The sequence below is a fragment of the Lissotriton helveticus genome, chromosome 10 (genome assembly GCF_964261635.1).
Source record: "Lissotriton helveticus chromosome 10, aLisHel1.1, whole genome shotgun sequence".
Classification (NCBI taxonomy): Eukaryota; Metazoa; Chordata; class Amphibia; order Caudata; family Salamandridae; genus Lissotriton; species Lissotriton helveticus.
This window is the reverse complement of record NC_136071.1, coordinates 277,411,740-277,429,862: the sequence shown is the minus strand read 5'-3', so window position 1 is coordinate 277,429,862 and position 18,123 is coordinate 277,411,740. Positions and strand designations below refer to the sequence as shown.

General features: G+C 42.9%; 1 protein-coding gene across 3 annotated transcripts in view; it reads left to right on the top strand.

Annotated features, from left to right (window-relative positions):
• GJC2 (gap junction protein gamma 2) overlaps nucleotides 1–18,123 on the top strand; it is a 643,979-nt gene that overhangs the window by 376,909 nt on the left and 248,947 nt on the right. The window contains exon 1 of one of the 3 annotated variants that reach the window (XM_078665299.1): nucleotides 3,577–3,887. The exons of the other annotated variants lie outside the window; for them this stretch is intronic. The gene's annotated coding sequence lies outside the window, so the exon portion shown is untranslated. Of the gene's footprint in view, nucleotides 1–3,576; nucleotides 3,888–18,123 lie in introns of those variants that run through there. 3 annotated transcript variants of the gene reach the window in all.

The window sequence follows — 18,123 nt, the reverse complement described above, 5'->3', positions numbered from 1 at the left end:
TGAGGCCCCCTGTCCACTTTCCTTTGGTGAATCACACACATCCTTGTTCAGGAACATCACCATCATATTCATATACAGGGAGAAGAGTGTGGGAGCCACCACACAGCCCTGTCTGACCCCATGTTTGATGCAGAAGGGCTCTGTCAGTTGCCCATGCTCGCCCCACCTCACTTGAGTGTAGTTTTCTGCGTGAAGCCGGACTAGTATGCTCAAGAGGTTAGAGGGATACCCATATCTTCAAGGACCTTCCAGAACATGGCTTTGGGGACCAGGTAAAAGTCAGCTTGTAAATCAACAAAGGCAACATAAAGTATGCCCTTGCTGATTACCAAGGTTTTCCAATAAATGTGGGTTAAACGAAAGACCTAGTCTACAGTGCGATCTTTACTTATAAAGCCCCCCTGATATTCAGATAACACACCTTGGTCCTCTATCCACACTTGCAGATGGGCAAGCACTTGTTTGCAATAGTCTTTTTGGACACCATCAATCAGGATAGAGAGCCTATAGTTGGCCTGATCATTATATTGCCCTTTTATACAAATTGGAATGATCTCTGTTATTTTCCAGGAGGATGGGGCAACCAGACCTAGCAAGACGACGTTGGTCAAGAGGTTAAGGAACAATCCCCAAATCTCCACATTGGCCAAGTAAAGGTCGTTGGGTATCTTATCGGGCCTTGGTGCCCTAGCAGCCAGGTAGGAGTAAATAGCGGTAATGGTTTCACCAAGCCCAAATTCCAGGTTGGTGGATTCAATACACCTAGTGAAATCATATCTCAAGGGCCAATATAAGCCATCTCGGGCATGACCATTGCCACCCATATAAAGGTTGCTAAAGTGGATGACCCCGTGCAGGGGTTCTACACAGAATTGTAGGTTATTTTTAGGTCCCCTGATACACACCGCAATAGTTTTCTAAATAGCTTTGGTACCTTTGGATGACAGGATGGCATTCTGGTTTTTTTCATAGAGAGCTCTCCCATTCTTTGTTTGCCTTCGTCAGTTCCCTCCTATAGACCGACCTACAATTCACAAGGGAGTCTCTACAGTTGGCCATAGCGGCTTTAAGAAGCTTTGTTTTAGCTTCCCTACATGATTTATTATACCAAGCCTCCTTCTTAAAGTTTTTTTTTCACTACTCTTTTCCTGGTAGCTATTGATTCTCTAATCCAAGTGTAGAGCAAGTCATGCTCTTCCTGTAATACCATCTTTCTAGTTTTAGGAGCAAGTTCAGACAATGTCTCTACTACCTCCTTGACCAAAGTAGTAACTCCCTCTAGCACATTGTAGTTTCTAACAATCCAGTCCCACCAGATAGATTTCCATTGTTAGAGTACAAAACCTCCCACACATTTGGACCGTCTAAGCTCGGGGGTTTTAGGGCTACGCTGCCTTCAATGTTAACAACTGTGCATTGTGCGCACTATCCTTCCTTTCCAAAACTCCATATCATTTATGAATGAGCAGAGGCTAACATTAAATAGGAAGTAATCTATTCTACTTGAGTGACCTACTCTATTGAAGGTAGAGCTGAAGCTGGCACTGACAGGCCAGCCCTTGGCCCGGGTACTGCCAGATTATGTCCCGCGCTACAGGATGTGATTGGGCGCTATAACGCTCGTGGTGCGGGAAAATCAGGATCAGCCCTTCCTCCTTAGGAATTCTGGGACAAATAGCCTCCCGGCCATAGCAAACAACACCAGCATAGCTCCCTGATTGTCCAATGATGCAGGAGATGGTTGGCCACTATAAAGCACGATGGGGAATCAGGATCAGTCCCTCCTTCTAAGGCTCAGGAATTCTAGGACAATGAGTCCCCATCCACAGTAAATGGCACCAGCACGACTCCATGAACGCAGTGGCGTAGGAAGGGGGTGCAGTGGGTGCGGGACGCCCCGGGTGTCATCACTCAGGGGGGTGGCAAGATTGCACTAAGGGGGGTGACAAAATGGCAAAAATATGTGTATCCTTTTTCTCCTTATTTTAATCTTTCAATGTGGGCGGAGGGGGAATGACAAGAACTTTTCTGCACCAGGTACCACCTGACATTGCTACGCCCAGGGCCGGCTCTAGGGCGGTGCGACCGTGCCAGCGCACCGGATGCTGGCTTACTGGGGGCGCCGTGTTTGCAAGTTTATCTTTTTGAAGCATCCGCTGCCGCGTTTCTTTACTCCGGCAATTAGCAGGCCTCACAAAAATTGCAAGGTAACTCTTGTGATTAATGCTCTTCCTGGAGAGAGATTGCAGTTTTGTATAGTTGATGTTTTGACTTATGTGAAGTTAGTGCAGAGGGTTAATATGCCTGCTGCAAAGAACGTGTACCATGTAGAAAGCAGAGTGCATTTAATGTAAATAGATCAGCAGGTTACTGCTTTTTTTTTTAAGAGACATCCTTTTGTTACTTGCAATTTATAACTTAAAGTCCTAATATAGAACAGTGAGGTATTAACTTTCATCATAGAACTGCATACACACTGCAAAGTATACATTAGAGCATAGATTAATGTTGAAAAAGGGTTAATATGGGTAGGAATTGATTCTTTTTATTAAAGAAAACTCCCAACTATGCTGTGTCTTTTTTTCGACTCTGAGTTTGTGCTTCTCCACACCAAGCACTCCTAAACTATACAGCCTACCAGTATGGATGACATGTGACTCCTACACTTTTAGTCCTTTGGCTTATGTAACATTTCCTATAAGCTGATTTACACACATATGTTTGATTGTCTCTTTGTAATGTGTGCGTGATGCAAAGTGCTCTGACATCCTTTACTGGTACGAGTGACGCTGTACAACTAATTCAATGCATCTGAGAGAGAGTGGTTATGGAGACTTGTTCACAGTTAAAGGGTGCTAGTGAGAGGATCGGTGGTCAAGGTGGTCATTGGGGGGCACCAACTAACCTTGCCGTACTGGGCGCCACCAGCGCGAGAGGTGGTTGAGACCTATAAAGCACAATGGGAAATCAGGATCAGTCCGTCCTCCTCAGGAATTCTGGGACAAAGAGTCCCAGGCCACAGCAAAAGGCACCAGCAGTGCTCCCTGTACATCCACTTCAAGCATAGGCAGCTGAATAAATAAACAAAATGATCACTGCTGCTTCAGGGCAAGCTCTTTCTTGTGGAAGTACACAACTTCTATCCAATCAAAACATGTACTTCTGTCTCCCAACATGTGGGCGGAACCAAAGGCCCGCTCTAGTGAATCTCATTTAATTGTCTGGCGACTCCCAACCTCTCAAGCCAGACCACCGCAACATGATAACATAATGAAGTATCACTATCACAAAATGTGCCACATTATGCTGCATAATTAGTAATTTCTTGCAGCGCAATTTGGTTCTCCATGCCTCATTAATTTTGTCTCCCCCCCCCACTTAGTTCCAGTGGCCCTATATATAAATCTCAGCATTTTGCAATTTGTCACGTTTTGTACAGATCAATAATCCGAATAAAAGTGACCACAAGATGGCGATAACTCCAGAAAGGCTAAATTATCCCAGTGGCCAGATACAGAGAGATCCTTGAGAAAAAGTTGAAAAACAGAGCTTCAGGCTAGCAGCGAGCCTTGAGAAGCCTGCAATGGTATATGAAGCACGTGCCTCTGGACGGGGAGGCTCCATCACCCCGGGCTGGACGGCTGTGTGCTAATTTCATGGCCGCACAAAACCAGTTTCAGATCAGCAGACGATCATGTGCGGTATTTGCTACGGCGGTTCTTCCCAAAAGCCGGCGTCTCTGCATTACAGCAGCTGCAGTGGAAGAGACTTCCTGCCCCGCGCGCGACTTTCCAAAACTATGACACCGACTGGGGAAACGTCCCGAGGATGGGTCGTAAAATGGTCTTCCGTGAAGGTTTGAAGCTTTCAGCGTGGTCTTCGTCAAAGTAAGTCTGTCGTGGAGGTTGTAGAACTCATCTTTTTTGCGGCTCGCATTTCTGTCTGTAACTGTCGCGTCAACAGCTGGAAGTACCGCTGCGGGGGGGGGGGGGGGGGGGGGTTGTAGCACCCCCAGAAGGGATCATGCTGGAGTTCAGAACGGGAAATGAGCAATGAAGAAGTCTATTGTGATTATGGGGAATGAGCAACGAAGAAGTCCATTGTAATTGTATTTATATAGCGCTTACTATCCCCGACGAGGCGTCGAAGCGCTTTTCGAGGAGTAGCACGCTACTCATACATTTGGTGTGTCTCCTGTCACATTTGCTGCGCATTCAAACACAAAGGTCAAATATCAGGCTGTCTTCTGAGAAGTGGGTGCTTATTTGGAAACTTGAGTGTACGTTTATTTCTGTGACAGCAAGGTGAGAGGATTTTGTAAAAGTGATCTAGGTGACTAAGCAGCTGGGGTGCAGGAAGAGAAAGCAAAGGAGGTAGTATGTCAGATTGTTAACACACAACATTTAAATATCGGCTAATTAACTATACACACATTTCAAATTATATCAGCAATTAGGAAAGCACAAATTAAGCACTTTAATTTGTCATTCTGAAGTGTGATGACCCAAAGATTTTATTAGGGTCAAAAGAAATCAAGACACTACTTGCTGATGCACAAGTGATAAATATTCACTGATACCCGTTTACCACACATCTTTTTTTTTTTTTTGCACTACATAATTTTACCAGTAAAACTGCATGTCTATGCAAATTCAGTGGCCATTTCAACACAAAATATGCTGTCTATAAATGATAGTGCACTACCTCACCAGTGCTCCAAATGCACCACCAGCTACATACCACACACACCCTTACCGCTCTCCTGCTGAATGGGCATGGTACATTTGCTACACTTATGGTTTTTTGTATGATGCGTGGACCTTTCACAATTCCTCTGACTTCAGTGAGATAACATTAATGGTAGCACCCTCACTCTAAAAATTGTTCCAGCACCTCTGAGATACTGGATCTGCATGGCTAACAATATGTTTTCACTTTCCCAAACTCTTAGCGATAGAGCCATCATATTGCAATGAATCCACGGGCATATTAGCAAGGGCAATATCGCCGCTTTAGCTGGACTTTTTCCCGCTTAATCGGCGATAATTTTATCGCCCTATTAGCAATCTGTCGCTAACAGCAGTTAGGGACAGCTTTTAGGCGATAGCTACAGGTTTGGGGCCCGCTTTGCATGTCAGCGATATTTATCGCTAATGACATGCAAAGTGGGCGTACCCAAACTGTTAGTGACTGAAAACAGTCGCTAACACAGCTATCACCGATTAGCAAGGCAGGTGAAGCGATAAAAAAATCGCGATAAGCGCGATTATCGCTAGAATCTAACGCCTGCTAAAAAGTTGATTTACCTGTATAGTCAATGGGGGTGGATTATCAGATTAAGCCCCTATTGGCGTTAATGCGAGAATATCGCTGGATTTCCAGCGATATTCTCGCATTTGCCGCTATCGCTGGATATTTTAGCACAATGGAGAAAAACATTGCTAATAGCATGTTTTCTCCGCTAAAATATCCAGCGATAGGCAGCGATGAAAAAAAAATTTGCTAAGGGCATTTAGCAATAAATATCGCTATTTGTTGCTAATATATAGTGCTTAATTTGTGGTTTTTTTAAGTGCAGAGGACCAAAGTTTTCTTCGGAGTCTGCAGAGGCGCATTGACGTAGCTGGCCCTCTGGTCGCCGTTGGCGGTCCCTGCATTTGCCGCCCTGCGTCAGCCACAGTAAAGAACAGAGGGGTGCTGGCGAATATTCCCAGTTTGCCACCCTCGGGCAAACGCATTGAGGAGCGGGGGTGCTTCTTGTTGCCACCCCAAGATGGCAGGTGATAGCGAGGGGAGGCCGCCAGCCCCAAAACACTTTGCCGCCTGGGGCGAACCGCCCCCATGCCTCCCCTGCTACGCCACTCCAAAGGCGCTGTCGAATTCCACTGTTGCTATTTGCCAAGGAAAGTTGTTCTTCATTCCACTTCATACCTCTTTATTTCCCCACCTTCTAAACCCGTTCAGGTTCATTTTCACCCCTGCTTTCTCCCTTTGTCACTGATTTCTTCGCTTTTCCAACTCTCTTTTTCATTCTTGCTCTGGGTTAACGTATGATGATGAAAAATTAAGTCAAGATCAGTTCTGGGAATTAAAACAATATCCTAAAATCACATACATTGGAAGTCATGTGGATTGCTGTAAAAACAGGATGGAGTCACGAGGGCCAAAGTCAGGAGATGACATGACAGTCAATGTATACAGTTATGCTTTTTAAAAATATCCCAAACACATTGGCAACAAAGGACAACTGTTATAGTAAATTTGTTCAGGCTTACTTAATGTCTCTGGGGGTTAAGGCACCTGCGGCAAAGATCTTTTTGTGCCCAGCAATTTTTTCCAGGGTTTAACATGGTAAAATAAACATGGTACTTAAATCAATTGGAGAAGTTTCGTCAGCTGTTTGACTCAGCATCGAGAGTTAATGTGCCCTCTGCAAAGCACAACTTGTAAAATGCATGTCACAATTTTAGGTATTGTCTATTGACAACTCAGTAGGTTACTTCTTTTGCTGCTGAGATTCTTGTGTTACTTACAGACACCAAGTTATAATCTTTGTCATTTAGCTAAGTGAGCTAGGAACCAGCATCAAGGAGCTGCATGAAAACTGCTGGACATAAGTTTAGAAGCTTAAGTTTTCTACAGCCTTTTCTTATTTTAAGTTTGCTAAACTGGGTACCTTTGGGTAATAATAAAGACCTTTCAGGAAGTGCTTTATTAATAATTATTAATGTAAGTACTTTTAGAGAGACATATATCTGACCTTATTGCAGAGGCGTAACGCAGGCCCCTGCGGTGCATTGGGGCCCACAACCCCTCAGGGGGCCCTCCAATACTTGAGGGCCCCCTTTCAGCCTAAGGCTAATAAATATCTGTGAAACATGTGAGACTCACCCGCCCCTCATCATATTCTTCAGGGGGAGCCCCATCATTTAGTATTGCGTCAATTCCTTCTTGAAGTGCAAGCATATCTCTTACATACAAAGCTTGAAAAGTTGAAAAACTGTCTCCAGGGGGAACATCCTTTTCGACGCGGATGTTACCCCGCAGTACTTTTAGAACGTGTCCTTTACAACGCAAGTCGTAACCACGACTTGCGCTGGAGGGCGCTAGAGGATAAAGAATAGTAAATGTACTATTCCAACACCTTCCCTAGTATCCACGGGGACTGGTGTTAGAATAGTAAATTATATTATTTACTATCTGCGCCCCCAACGCAAGTCGTGGTTACGACTTGCGTTGTAAAAGACGCGTTGTAAAAGCACGCGTTGTGACGGTACGCGTCGTATCGTCATACATCCGTCTCCAGTCATAGTTTATTTTATGGGTTCCGGGGTAGCGCCCCTACTGGCCAAAAAAGCGCTTCGATGCCTCGTACGCGGTAGTAAGCGCTATGTAAATGCAATTTCATTACAATACAAGTACTTATGAAGTGACAGTGAATGCCTTTGATGGCAGCCGAAACATGGTGTTAAATGAAACTCCAACAAAAGGAGTACTGAAGGCCCTTAGAGTGAGGCATTTGTGTTGTGCCAGTCTGGAACCAAAAACAGGAGGTGTGCTTCAGCCCCTGCAGGCTGCTGCTCTACGCTCAAACCAGGAGAAGTACGGACTGTGTTGCCTTTGTCCAATTGTCGGCAAACTACACTGGGGCAGAGGCAGCACGTTTCACGAAGGCCGGCCCAGATTCTGCTCAATAATAGCTTCCAGATCCGAGATGACCCCCTCATTTAAGGATGATTACAGTGTCCAAAAAGAAGTGCATCCGCCTACCACCTGCTCAAATTAAACACTAACTGGAAAGTTGTGCTGCAGTGTTTCTTTTTGCACTGCTGTGGCGTTACATGTCTTACTATGCTGAGTGTTTTTTTTAAGACTTTGACAGTTTGTTCATTGTTTCCCTGGGTGTTCTCTTCAGCATATGACTTTCTGTGTTTTGAACACTGATACACATTTGGAAACCGGCGACCTTTCAACAAGAACATTTTGTAAGTGTCTATGTGAACGTGTATTACCAGAGAATATCTTGCACACTTGCCTTTGAATTTCACGTCATCTGGACATTTTGCATGAGTTGGACTGGTCGGTGTGGAAATTGGGATTTTTTTTTTAATCATCCTTTCTTGTTATTTGCAAGCCCCAATGTCATTTAGTCATTCTGGCGTTTTATTGGTATAAGGCGTATGTCTTGCCTCTTTTACTAATGCCCCTCCCCAAGAGCACCGGCCAAGTACAGTCTTGTTCCACTAGGCCCCTGCCTCTGCAAAGCTGCTAATGGCCAGAAATGGTCAATCTTAAGCCCCTCTCTTGTGTATTTTATTTTGATGGTGTAGTAATTCATGCTTCTGCTTGCATAGAAGGCCTTGGTGGCTTTATTGGCCCGGGGAGGTGTTCCTCCTTTTGCCTCTTGATCAGATCTGAGAACTTCCAAGTTTGCCATTTGTGGGAGAGGATTCACCCAAGCAAAAACATATTTTTCCTCAATAGAAATCCGTAGGTAACTTGCGCTCACAAATATCTTAGCTCTGAGACCTCCCATGCTCTTGGGTGAGCTGGACGTAGAAGTCTCAGGCGATTGAAGGTAAGCTTGATAAGATAGACGAATGAATGAATGAATGTAAGATGTGACCTGATCTCGACTCATAGTGTGGCAGCTGAGGTCTTAGAGATACAACGAAAGTTGAACGTTTAAGCAATAAGATGATATGTGAGATGTCTTGGTAAGAGGGGAGTTGGGGGTTCGAACGACCAAATGAGAGGCAACTCGGTAAAAGCGGGGGTAAGATGGGAGGAAAGGTGCAAAAATATGATGGGATGGGTCCTTAAGAAATGACAGCATGTGAGGCACTAAAGATAAGATGGGAGGTGAGATCAGAAAGATAGGATGAGGGGCTACAGCTGCTGAGGAAAAGTCCTGGTGTTAGAATGAAAGGCGGGCAGTAAAGAGTATAAAAGTGGTAACTCCTAAAGAGGGATGTATGACATTACAACGCATGCTTTTACATCGCATGCTTTTACAACGTGGTTTTTACAACGCATACCATTACAACGCATAGTGCTTTTAGGATAGTAGGGAAGGTGTTGGATAGTACATTAAACCTATTCCCTATCCTAGAGCGCCCCCCAGTGCAATGCATTGTAATAGTTTGCGTTGTAAAAGTTGCGTTGTAAAGGCACTGCGTGGTAAAAGTTGCGTTGTAAAGGTTGTTTACCCCTAAAGAGATGATGGCAAGCCTGATGTTCAAGAGAGGATGCGACCTGAAGCCCTAAAAACAGGTTGGAAGTTATCCATGGTCATAAACATAGGGTGGGTGGTGCGGGCTTAAAGGTAAAGTGGGAGGTGATGGACTAATGATTTTTCTAAAAAAAAGACAGAGACCCTTGGAAAGACCTGTTAATGATAACTAAGATTCAAGCACACTTCATTTGCACCTGTGTCAAAGATCAGAATGCCCCAGGGTATGCATATTCAAATTTTAATCAAAATTATTAGAGGAGAAAACTAATAATTTTGATTTAAGTGCGAATGAAGTGTGCTTGAATCTTAGTTATCATTAGCAGGTCTTTCCAAGGGTCTCTCTGTTTTTGTGAATTACATTGTTACCCAGTCCCTTGGTTGGTGGGTCACTCACAATACCTTTTGGATGGACTAATGATGACATAAGGTTCTTATGGGGCAATTGTGAGGAGAGCTGTGTTCAATTTGTAAAAAACGAAGTGCCAGGGCCCTCGTCAGGAGGCCACTGCAGCTTGCACCACCCATTGCCACTGCCAGCGCTGCCAATAACAGTACCAGCACAAGTATTAAAAATCAGACTCCTACAAGTGTGACAATTCAGACTATTCCAAGCCCCCAAAACTGTAAGAATAGCTTGGGTGGCGGGTAGTAGTCATTTTTAAAGTATATTGAATGAACAAACAACTGTTGTTGTGCTCATTTCTAAATTAGGCAAACAGTGCTACCATGTGGCACACTGTCATAAGTGCTGGTGTTGATAATTAAGTGCTGGTGCCGAGTGCCGGAAACCACTGGTTCAAATTAAGCACTGGAGGAGCGTATAAAAGATAAGGGATGGATGTGAGTCCACAATATAACATGGGATGGGTAGTAAGGGTCTACGTATAAGTTGGAAGGTGAATCCTACATATAACATGGGAGTTGATGAAATGAAGCTTGGTAGAGAATAAGACTTTGATTTTCAGTTTAAGGTGATCCTATCTGCTTTAAGATTAATTACTGAAGGGATCTTTGTATTGCTTTCAATGTTGTCCCTATTTATTTTAAGTGTGGTTTGGTGTTCATTTTGGAGGCATCGAGGTTAAAATGTGGTAAACTCCTAGATTTCTTTTGTCATTTGTGTCTGACATGGTTTTGAGTAGTGGTGTATTTCAGAAGCATTTTCTGCATTCAAGTAGTAATTATCAAAAAATGCTTTGGAAGTTCCAACTTTTCTCAGTGTAAAAAAATGACTAGAGTACAGCACTGTATGCAGCTCGGATCGGATCACTCCATCAAATAAACAAATAGAAAAACAACTTGTGTCATTTTGTAGGCACACACAAGCTTGGCGCGTGCCTACAAATTTACTTTTTTTCCTAATTTTTTGCCATGCTGCACAGCACTGGGGATTCTGTGCAGCGTGGCCAAAACCATAGGCAAAGCAAGTAGGTCCCAAGCACGAGACGTACTGGCTTTGACAGTGCTTATTTTTAGCATGTCTCCAAGCACCGAGCGGAACTTCTACTTAGTGACTATCTCAACCAAAAGCACCACACAGACAACTGCATTATTCTACATCAAAATAACATTGACAAACGTGTTGCCCAACATCAGATGCACAGATGTGTTCCCCATTTAGAACATGAAGCTTTCCATAACCCTTCTTCGCTGCAGATTGCCTGGGATAAATGTGGCTCTTCCAGTAGGATCATAGCTGATAAATTGATAATACTGACTTTCAATGATTATTCCATGCAAGTGTCAACTCCGGGCCACAACATGTAGAATTATAAATGGGTAGGTATCAATTATATGGTTGTTTTCTCCCTTGGAATTTCAAGTTACTTTTTAGACAACAGGAATAAGACTCAAGTGGCCTAGCATGTTACTTCGAATGATGAGACAGAAAACTCCCCATAATTGATTGGATATTACTAACCCATGTTGCATATCAGAATAATATTATCTAAAATATCGCCAGATGAAAATATAGTCCCATGTACTGTGCACAAAAATACCGTCCCATAGGGTGCCGTTTTTCCATTTTTAACTCCAATGGAGCAATATTTTCGCAAATGATATTTAAGACAGAATATCGCTGTCAGGTAATAGGCCATATTACGCTGCATAATTGGCATTTTCTTGCAACATAATATGGTCATCCCTTGCCACATAATTTCAGTGGGACTGATCTTTAATGTAATGCTAATTATCCAAACTTACCTCAGCACTAAATAATTCATTTCACAGGCATTTTTATGTCTCGCCTAGGCATTGCTTGCGCTGTCTCTTCGAGGCATGTTGTATTCTGAATATGGGCTTTAAGCTCTGCCCATTTTCCGCCCATGTATTTTACTGGCTCTTTTGACTGTCTTTTGGAAATGGTTGTGTTTAATTTATTCATTTGTTTAGTAATCCCTCCTTAGTACCTCCTTTTCTCCCATTGTAACCACCCATGAGGACTGCCCCTCTTACATGTGTTGTTACTCAGTATGATTTATATACTGTTTGTTAGCGCTATTTTATTCATCACTTTCTCCTGGCTGCTGTTGCAGGCACAACTGGCTCTATGCTTCAGCCCACTAGAGTCCTCATGTTTTCTTGGCTCAGCGTGGCACCCGATTAAAGACTCCATGCTTTAGCTTTTAAAGACACTCCCTCCCCGCTCCACGGCCGGCCGCCTCGCTTTATGGTTCATCAGAATTTTTTTTATTAGTTGCTTTAGCTTTAAGCATGCCGACACCCTTACCGCTCCCACAAAACTGCGTGCCCGCCCCCAGGACCCCTCCGAGATCGTTTCTGGTTTTTTTTGTTGAATTAAAATTAACGCTTCTCAGTGGTTCATAATAGGTGCGTTGCTGCACCCCGGTGCACTGTGAAAAGTAGCCAGGGGTGTCACACCAAGGACACATTTTGGGAAACAACAGACACACTTGGTCAGGTAAACAAGCCAAATCTGCTGTAACTTACCAACATTCACTGTGTTGTGAAAACCACCAGCTGGTAACCCTGGTACACGACTTCCGTATGCTACGCTACACAAACTTACATACATCTTTTAAATAAAACAAACAAAGTATTTCCTACTCTCAACAAGCTTTAAGCTGATTCACTGCACAAGTGTGAATCCCAGTTGTGATGTTAATGCACATTACGCAGTGTAGGCGTTGTTTTCTGGACGTTCCTGGTGCAAAATCTGATTGCAGTTGGTGCTGGGCAGGTTAGTGCTCGGAGTCTTATGTGATGTGTTCACCAGTTGCACAAACTCACATATGCATGCTTCACTAGCACTTCGAGTTTTTTGGAAAATCTGCGCCTTTTAACTTTTCTACTTAATCACAGTTGTAGCATTGCCTTTAGAGTGTATGTTACATTAATTCTCTGCCTGCCTTCTGCCTTTCAGCCCATGTTTCATAGCGGAAAAGGAAAGCACCCAGGTCTTTTTGAGGAGCCTTATCAAGGAGCTCCTCTCTGATAAATTTCTGTTACATTGAGCCAGGGGCTTGGGAGAAGGAGCGACATGTTCTGTTGTTTTTTTGTGTTTTTTACACTAAGATCACTGCCTGGCTTCATACGCTCTCAGAGACCACATGATGCCTATTAACAGTCTGATCCAGACAGGAACTTTGTCTACACTAGGCAGCCCTCACATGAATCAGCTCAGCACCTTTTCAATTAGTAGTAAGTTAAACTTGTTGTTAAAGTTGGCAATTCTGGTATTATGGAACTGCAGGTTCACGCCGGAACAAGGTCTGTTGGGTATACAGGGAGTGATCTCAAAGAGGCGCTATCAAGATGGCTGTTATGCTTAGCTCTTTGTGCCACTGGGCATGCTCCAAGGGGAAGAGACCTCACCAAGATGGCTTCTCGGTTAACTCCGGAAAGAGTTATTATTCAGAGCTTTGTTACTTTGCGAGTGATGCGAATCAACCCTTAAATCTAATGCTGCAGCTGCTGCCTTGCTTTGCCTTGTTTGATTTTTTAAAGGGCAGAGGTTTCACATTTGTTTGCGTGATACCAAAAACTTAGAGCTGCAGTAGAGTATTATTTAAAAATCAACATTTTAAAGAGTAAAGTCATGATTTTTAGTTATCAAGGATGAAAGGACAGAAAAAACTTGCATTGGTGTTTGGGAAAAGAGAAACTGGAAGTAGTAAAGTTTTACCCATATCTAGGAAAAATATTCACAAAAAGGTGCTCCGCTAGCAAACATATGGACCACTATACAGGCAAAGCAATTTCACAAGCCTTTGCAGGTAACCGTATGTATTTACACAGCGGGAAAAAACACTTCTCACATATTATATCAGTCTATGAAATAAAGATAAGACCCACACTGAGTTATGCCAGCGAAACAATAGACGCACAAGAGTGGGATAAGTTTGAGAAAGTGGAAGGGAAGATCTGGCGCCAAATATGTAAGTTGAACCGCGCTGCTCCTATTGCAGCACTTAGGCTTGAATTTGGTTTAATCTCAACTTACGTGCTGTCGATGGCTGTGTGTTTAAGATGGAGCAATGCATTATTAAATAGCTCAGAGAATTTGCTACGGGCAGCATTATACAGAGAAATTTGTGTCAATATGAAAGAAAAGAGTGCTCTTTTTAGGAATTATTTAAAAGCATCAACACTGTTTGGCTCATATAAGGATTGAGCGGTGGACCTCTGTAAAAGGGCTCTGAAAATAATGAATTAAGAAAACAATCTATGGGGTTTCTCGTGAAAGAGATATTACAATTTATTCAGAGAATAACAATAATGACTGTATTGTGTGGAGCAGTATTTGCAAAAAACCTCAACCGTATGTTTTATGGAATCTCAAACATGGAGTACGTAGGGTGATTCTGCTGCTCAGATTGAACCTACTCCCACTCAGGATTGTAACAGGAGCTTGGGAAGGTATTGCTAGACATTAAAGACTTTGTCATTTATGTAATTTCTGTATACAGGACCTAAATCATGTCCTATTTGTTTGTCCCATATTACAAACAGTACATCGTAGATACCTAAGGAATTGTTTTTTAAAGTATATTATCGCCACAGCAGAAACGGCCTGGAATTGTCTGCTGGCACCCCCATCTGAACTCATGTGCTTTACATTTTTTAGTTTTTTTAATCAATTTTTCAATATATGTTAGAGCAGGACTGTTTGATTTACTATGTATGCTCTGAGGACTTGCACTTTTTCGACTTTTTATCCCTAAGGTTAAGGAACAAAGGAGGCTGATTTACTATGTACACATATGAGCACGCACACTTTTCTAACCTCTCTTGCTGCTAGTTTAGGAGTCCAGTAGGCGGAAGTACTATGTACGCATTGAGCACTTGCACCCTTACTAATCCTTTTTTTGATGCTAATTATCGTGTATTTCATGCCAAAAATGGCCCGGTAAAGTGTTTAATAAAAGAACAAAAAACTTTTGCACTGCTCATATGCTGTTGGTTATATTGTACTGTATAATGAATAGACAAATTACCATTTTTCACTACATGATTATGCTGCTTGTCATCTAGTACTGTGTAGCAAATTGTCAAATTCTCGCAATTTATAATAAGGTTTTAATTTTGCAAGTTTTATGATAGCATTAGAGTACAATCTTCGTATAAGTCAGCAAGTATCCATCTATGGTAATCTGATTTTTTATGGTTTACTCTTTTTGGCACTCGAAAATTTATAGAATGGCTTCGACTAATATGTTCATTTGTTTTTGAAAATGATATGCTATGCATACTAAATACTGCTTTTTAAATGTTTTTTGTGGAGTATAATGTTGATCTTAAGATGCATTTTTATGTGGAACTCTTCGGAGTTCCAAATCAAAATGAATAAATAAAAATAAAATAGAGCTGCAGTAGTGTTAGGTGCGGCAACAAATAAAAGTACAGCAGTATTAGAAACCAGCGCTTAATTTCTACTGTTGACCCTTTTCGTGGCAAGTTATATAAAAAGGGTTAACACATGCTTGCTAATGTATGCTTATTAAACAACAACATTGTAGAACTTCAATTCCTATCATGCATTGCAGGCGGAGTGGACACTTTTTCACTTGTTTCTTAACTCCAATTCTACCAGTGGGTTACACATATCAGCATAAATATTACTGCTGCCATGTCAAGTAAGTGGTCTTGGTGAGAGTGTGTGCAGGTTAATAGGTACTGTAAAAATATTCTCCAGTTTTCGTGCTTGGAGAGAGCATGCGTGCAGAATGCTATCTGCATCGCTGCATAAACAAATCCAGCTACAAAGTGTTCATTCCGCAAACAATTGGTATTTACACACTAGAGAAAAGAAAAATGTTAGCAGAACAATTTTCCCCATGTGACAAACCCTGCATATATACTTCTTAAAAGTAGATTTTGCTAAAAATATGCAGTCATTGACTTATTGTAGAGCCATATGAGCATTTGCTTTACTTTTCATCAAAAGAATTCAGCACACATCTTGACTTTTGCGCATCATTTTGTATGATCTTTAGAATTCTGAGAAGACTGTTAACTTGCTGGACTAAGTTGTATGACAATGTTATACAAACAGAAAAGAACTTTGCAGTACAGTACTTTCAGAAAATCTGCTCCTTGCATCGTATTTTTTTACAAATAAATATATTCTACATGGGTCACACATATTTATTACCAGATAGAGTTTTTCTCCTTGCCTTTCAAACTTTCCTATGGAAGCAGTCTCCTTTTTCAACCTCCACCAATTTGAGTGTGTCCTCTTGACCCATAACTTGGCAATTATTTAAGGCTCTCCAACCTGTGCCCTCAGTCCACTTGTGAAATATTAACGTTTTGGACAGCCAGGTATGTTAACTTAAACAGATACATTTAAAAACAAAAATGTCTACTGGCTCACCCCCTTTCATCTCAATTTCACTGACCCCTGTCATCCAACACACTTCCTGTCTGCACTCTATACTGCATGCTCGCACATACTAAGCACACTTTCTTTCCTGTGCCTTTTCAAAGTTTCCGTCCCTCAATCCCATGCTCTCCTCTTCTTGGGGTATCTTCTTCATACACAGGTCCTTCCTCTTTATACGTCTGTCGCCTGCTCGCTCCTTCTTTCTCTCTTTCACACACATTCTCTGCTTCTCTGTTTTGAGTTCATTCACCACTTCTTGCACAAACTACATAATCCTCTCTCTTCCTTTCTATCTATTCTAGGCAGATCTCACCTCTATCTATTCACCATGCTGCATAATGCCACTGCACAAATCCATTCCACACCACACAATTCCAATACAACCCACATAATTCCACTCCACACCACCTACAGCCACTACACTCCAAACCGAAACACACAGGTAAAAGGCATTGTCATTTACCAAACCAAAAGCTCTAACTCTCCCAAATGCGAGACCTATTGCATTGCAAATGCTTGTTAAAAATGGACATTTCTAAAGTTCTGTCACAAAATATTTTCATAAAAATGGATAGTCTCTGCATCCAGCAGCATAAACCGTATAAAGTCATATTAAAACCAAATATATGTTTAATGCAAATTTTCATCTATTCTATTTGGTCACATTTCCTAAATAGCTTTTCTTTACTTTTCACATTTCTCTGCATAGGGATAGATTTGATAGGCTTGCTGTTAAGGTGAGAGGTCACACAGCTGATGATACATTCAGAGTTTGTGGTTCCTCGACTTTCATGGTCCAAAGCTGCATCATATGCTCATTCAGAAAATACGGGCCAGATGTACGACCCATTTTTGTTTGCGCAAACAGGTTTGCGAACCCGTTTGCGCATGCAAAAACATCATGGGCCATGTACAAAGGCTATTTAGAGAGTCACATTTTTTTGTGACTCGCTAAATAGGTTTGGTTCTGCGACTCACTATTTCGAAGGGGTGTTCTCTTTCAAATAGCGAGTCTCAGAACCATGTACAGGTGCAAGGGTGCCTATGTTGGTGCAGGGCAGCCCATTGTCCAATGCTCTTGACCACATTAACATCTATGCAAGTGTGCACGGGATAGATTGTCGGCATTACCACTAGAGTCTAAAGGGTGAGTACAAAATCATCACATGCCCCCCTTTCCTGTACAAGCACTATCAACTGCTCCCTCTGGAGTGCCACATTCCCCGACAACTGGAATCGCACCAATGTCAATTCCCTCCTAAAGAAGCCCTCCGCAGACCCGACGTACCTCAAGAACTACAGGCCCATCTCTCTGCTTCCTTTTGCTGCCAAAGTCATCGATTAGGCCGGCAACACCCAGCGAGCACACTTCATAGAATCCTGGACACCTCTCAATCCAGATTTGGCAGCAACCACAGCACCGAGACCGCCCTCCTCGCTGCCACAGATGACATCTGGGCCCTCCTTGACCAGGGGAACACAGCAGCCCTCATCCTCCTGGACCTATCAGCAGCCTTCAACATTGTCTCCCACTGCCCTCTAGCCACCAGAATACCGAACTCCGGCATCTAAGGAAAAGTCTGAGACTGGATATTGTCTTTCCTCTCAGGCAGAACACAGAGAATAAGACTCCCGCCCTTCCTCTCAGAACCAACAGCGACCACATGTGAAGTCCCCCAAGGATCCTCGCTCAGCCCCACACTCTTCACTGTCTATATGACCCCCCCCTCGCAACCATCATCAGAAACCACGGGCTCAACATTGTCTCCTATGCCGATGACACCCAGCTCATCCTCTCCTTCACCAAGGAACCCAACACCACCAGGTGCAACTTCAATGAAGGGGTGAAAGCCGTTGCGACCTGGATAAGCAACAGCTGCCTGAATCTCAACACAGAGAAAACAGAAGTGCTCATCCGCAGCTCCAGCCCGTCATAATGGGACACCACCTGGTGGCCCCCGCCTTTGGAAACCCACCCACCTCAACTGACCACGCACGCAACCTCAGCTTCATAATCAACTCTTCATTCACCATGAATCGC